The 5,000-nt window shown below is 42.0% G+C and overlaps 3 non-coding genes across 3 annotated transcripts in view; all 3 read left to right on the top strand.

Moving 5' to 3' along the window:
• Positions 1-809: 809 nt before the first annotated feature.
• LOC149092618 (small subunit ribosomal RNA) lies at positions 810-2,979 on the top strand. The gene has a single exon (XR_016200793.1). It is a non-coding gene; the product is annotated as a small subunit ribosomal RNA (ribosomal RNA).
• Positions 2,980-3,466: 487 nt separating this feature from the next.
• LOC149092617 (5.8S ribosomal RNA) lies at positions 3,467-3,621 on the top strand. The gene has a single exon (XR_016200755.1). It is a non-coding gene; the product is annotated as a 5.8S ribosomal RNA (ribosomal RNA).
• Positions 3,622-4,097: 476 nt separating this feature from the next.
• The window catches only part of LOC149092616 (large subunit ribosomal RNA), a 4,168-nt gene continuing 3,265 nt past the window's right edge, over positions 4,098-5,000 (top strand). The window contains exon 1 of the ribosomal RNA XR_016200740.1: positions 4,098-5,000. This exon is cut by the window's right edge and continues 3,265 nt beyond it. This is a non-coding gene — a ribosomal RNA (large subunit ribosomal RNA).

Genomic DNA, 5,000 nt, shown 5'->3' with positions numbered 1-5,000 from the left:
ATATTACCCCGAAAAACATGATCGCGATTGACCTTATGGTTCAAAAGTTATTGGGTGTCAAAAATAGACACGGACTTAGTCTAATTTTCAGAAAAAGAGGTTTTAGATCACAACCAGATTTATTGTGTTATATGTGGTGAGTGTAGTTGCTGAATTGAGAGAAGCAACCATCAGTAGTTGATGGGGAGGTAAGTGATTGTCTACGGTTATGGATAAGTCAATGCATCAAGCAGTGGTATGGTCCAGACTGTAGCTGTTCACGCATCTATTCCTGTTATTCTGTTGATGTTTGGTGGTTGAAGAGACGGGCCTGAATGGGTTTGGATCGTCAATCATCTTATCACCACACACTATTATACAAAGGTAGAGTACCTGCAAGACCTAAGGTCTTCCTTGGTACGACTGACAATATCTATGAGAGTTGGGCTTTAATGCTATCAGACTTCATATCTTGCATATATGTTCAAACTAGTCACTCAACAGAGTGAGCAGTATTAGTATTGAGCTCTGCTTGTGCAAAGCAGACCGCAGATTGATCCAAGAAATTGGTATCAAGCGGTTATAATACTATGCTGTTTAGTTGACTTGCAAACGTACCCAGCAATGGTTACTCCTGCTAGATGTGCTTGCACATTTTAGTGGAAGAAGATGGATTCTAAAGAGTTTTCTGCAGAATCATCTTAATGCACGACATAAATCTCGATACCTCGTTAAAGTTAACATCCACTTGCTGGTTGTTAGCTGAGGATATCGTATTTATAGCTGCAAAAACAACTTGTTTAGCATTTTACTTTGCTAAAACATCAAGTTACCTGGTTGATCCTGCCAGTAGTCATATGCTTGTCTCAAAGATTAAGCCATGCATGTCTAAGTACATACTGTTTATAAAGTGAAACCGCGAATGGCTCATTAAATCAGTTACGGTTCCTCGGATATTCTTTTTTACATGGATAACTGTGGTAATTCTAGAGCTAATACATGAACAAGTGTTCCAACCTCAGCTTGCTGACGGAAGGATCGCATTTATTAGTACAAGACCAATGATTCTTATTCACCTAGAACCCTGTTCAGTGATTTCGGTCGCTGTCTAAGGACTAGCAGTGGGGATCTTAGCAACTTCGGTTGCATTTCTTGTGATGACTCTGAATAACTGAGCAAATCGTATGGCCTCTGAGCCGACGATGTATCCCTCAAGCAACTGCCTTATCAACTGTCGATGGTAGGTTATGCGCCTACCATGGTTGTAACGGGTAACGGGGAATTAGGGTTCGATTCCGGAGAGGGAGCCTGAGAAACGGCTACCACATCTAAGGAAGGCAGCAGGCGCGCAAATTACACAATCCCAGTACGGGGATGTAGTGACGAAAAATAACAATACGGGACTCTATTGAGGCCCCGTAATTGGAATGAGTACAATTTAAATCCTTTAACGAGGATCTATTGGAGGGCAAGTCTGGTGCCAGCAGCCGCGGTAATTCCAGCTCCAATAGCGTATATTAAAGTTGCTGCGGTTAAAAAGCTCGTAGTTGGATTTCAGTCGAACCTATGGGGTCCACTGATTAAAGGGTTAGATGGTGATGTTAGGTTTCTTGCTTGTGTCTACGGATGCTTGCTTGAACCTTCATTCCTCTTTCCTGGTGGTTACATTCATAGTGTTTAGACAGAAAATTGCTCGATATTTGCTATCAATGCTCTTTACCGAGTGTTGATTCAAGCGATCGAGACTTTTACCTTGAAAAAATCAGAGTGCTCAAAGCAGGCGTCCAAAACCTCGAAAGAGGTGCCTAAAAACGGTATGGTCAACCATCTATATGATGCGTACCACTACCTTAACTTGAATGATCTTGCATGGAATAATGGAATAGGACCTTGGTTCTATTTTGTTGGTCTTAAGAATCCAAGGTAATGATTAAGAGGGACAGACGGGGGCATTTGTATTGCGGCGCTAGAGGTGAAATTCTTGGACCGTCGCAAGACAAACTACAGCGAAAGCATTTGCCAAGAATGTTTTCATTAATCAAGAACGAAAGTTAGAGGTTCGAAGGCGATCAGATACCGCCCTAGTTCTAACCATAAACGATGCCAACCAGCGATCATTCTGAGTAACTAATTTCATGACTCGAATGGAAGCTTCCGGGAAACCAAAGTTTTTGGGTTCCGGGGGAAGTATGGTTGCAAAGCTGAAACTTAAAGGAATTGACGGAAGGGCACCACCAGGAGTGGAGCTTGCGGCTTAATTTGACTCAACACGGGAAAACTCACCCGGCCCGGACACTGAGAGGATTGACAGATTGAGAGCTCTTTCTTGATTCAGTGGGTGGTGGTGCATGGCCGTTCTTAGTTGGTGGAGTGATTTGTCTGGTTAATTCCGATAACGAACGAGACTCTAGCCTACTAAATAGACTTGCAGTTTACACTGCAGTACTCCCCCTTAGTCAACCTGTGGGTGGTAGTATCTCTTGATGGTTTCGGCTGTTGAGGGCTCTGCTGCTATTAGCCTACAGAATTGGCTAGGGTAAGGATGCTGTAGCACTGTAAGGACTTCTTAGAGGGACAAGCGGCGCTCGCAGCCGCACGAAACAGAGCAATAACAGGTCTGTGATGCCCTTAGATGTCCGGGGCCGCACGCGTGCTACACTGAAGTGGTCATCGTGCATACTGTTTCCTGCTCCGAAAGGAGTGGGTAACCGCTTGAACCCATTTCGTGATGGGGATTGGGCATTGTAATTATTGCCCATGAACGAGGAATTCCCAGTAAGCGTGAGTCATTAGCTTGCGTTGATTACGTCCCTGCCCTTTGTACACACCGCCCGTCGCTACTACCGATTGAATGATTTAGTGAGGACTTCGGACTGGTCAATCCAGACCATTGGGAAACTAGTGGTCGGATTGTGCTGGAAAGATGTTCAAACTTGATCATTTAGAGGAAGTAAAAGTCGTAACAAGGTTTCCGTAGGTGAACCTGCGGAAGGATCATTAACGTATTACCCTCTTATTATAAGAGAAATACAACCTTCAAACAATCAAACACTCTGCATAGTGATATTGTAGATGCTAATATGGTGAATGCAATTGAATTGTATTTGCATTAGAGTCGCAATTGTGAATGTTTATTGCAAACATTTAGCCATTGCAACATGATTCTAATTTGCATTACATTCGTTCATTCATACATCCATCTTTCATTATCCAATGCAACAAAGAGTGAGGGTTATCTAACGATAGCCATAATTTCTTTTGCAAAACAATTGTAGTTTATAATGAAAAGCCTGTCTTGCTACATACTTGGTACCTGATCAAGTCTTCAGCTTATGCTGACGGCAAGGTTTAAAGAAGGAAGGTTTACACTTCTTCGCCTAACTAAGTAAAGACAACTATGGTTTTTATAAACTGCATACAATTGTTTTCAAACCCTCTCAATGCAGATTTAGGATACTTATTAAAAGTCCCACGGTGGCAAAGATACATCTTCAAGCGGTGGATCACTCGAATTACCAATCGATGAAGAACGTAGCTAGCTACGATAATCGGTGCGAATTGCAGGACACGCCGAGCACTTGAGCTTCCAACGCACATTGCGGCTTTCGGGTCTTTTCCGAGGTCACATCTGTCTGAGAGTTGAGATGTAAAATAATCAACAAAACACTTGCATACTACCATATATGCATTGTTTTGAGAGGATTGTATATTTATATGCATGAATCTTGATGTTTTATTCCTTTTCTTAATTGCAATTCGTTGCAATTTAGTAAGGAGAATCTCAAATCTACTTGTTTCACATGATAAATTTTGTGTACAATGCATATTTCATCTCTGCAAGCAGTATATATGAATAGATACTAGCATGAGATTCTAAGGTTAGTCGCCTATCTGACGACGCTAAAGTCGTATTGCAGATAACTATGGTGATCAACTAACCTGTTAACTGATGAATCTTCTTGCACTTGTATAAATCGTACAAATAGTAGCTATTTCATTCTGTTAAAGCAGACCTAAGAAGTAATGCAAAGGCAAAATTTGTGCAAACATTAAAGTAGATTTACGTTGCTTGCTTGCAAACAACACAAATAAACATTAATCAACTTAATCAATATTTTTGATCTCAGATCAGGTGAGGTTACCCGCCGAATTTAAGCATATAATTCAGCGGAGGAAAAGAAATCAAATGAGATTCCCTGAGTAACGGCGAGTGAAAAGGGATGAGTCCGGCGCAAAGGTTTTCCATTGAAAGGTGGAAAGCGGTGCTGCGTAATGGCTAGAGTCACGATTATTTCAACTAAATCTGCAAGTCCCTCTGACAAGGGCCCTCTTCCCAGAGACGGTTCTAGGCCGGTGGCAGATCTTGGTTAATGGAATATCGATTACTGGCTTTAGTCGCGGATAGAGTCAGATTGCTTGAGAGTGCAATCCAAATTAGGAGGTAAACTCCTCCTAAGACTAAATACGATGGTAATATCGATAGCAAACAAGTACCGTGAGGGAAAGTTGCAAAGTACTTTGAAGAGAGAGTTCAAAAGGACGTGAAACCGCTTGTAGAGAAACGGATAGAACCACGAAGTGTAGCTGAGAGGAGAACTCAGCTCCTCTTGTGTATTGTTGCCTTTTTCTATTCAGTGCTAAGAATGCTTTACAGCGTTCCAAGATCAGTAGGTTAAGGGGTAACTTTTAGCCTGCCCTTGGATCTTGGTATTGATAGGAGGAGTGCAATATGTGCATGAGGAGTGCATTTTCTCAACTCTCGTGCTCAAACCACGACCAATGTGAAGGAGAGTGCAAAACTCTTGTTCAAGTGATAACAGCAAGGTGTACTAAACACACACCTAATCAGCATTTAGTTTTCACAGCTACTAATATTCCTTGCGTTGTTAGACTTAGCCTGTGAGCTAGTGTTGGCAACTGTTACCACAGTCACATTGGAGATGAATCTCTGCTTATGCAGGGTCAACAATGCTTGTCATCTGCTCTGACGAATCCGACTAGTCTTTCGTTGATGATGTCTG

The sequence above is a fragment of the Tetranychus urticae genome, unplaced genomic scaffold (assembly GCF_039701765.1).
Source record: "Tetranychus urticae isolate SD_2017Ah unplaced genomic scaffold, NJAU_TeUrti_SD_1.0 Scaffold_7, whole genome shotgun sequence".
Lineage (NCBI taxonomy): Eukaryota > Metazoa > Arthropoda > Arachnida > Trombidiformes > Tetranychidae > Tetranychus > Tetranychus urticae.
This window is presented reverse-complemented; position numbering and strand designations above follow the sequence as displayed.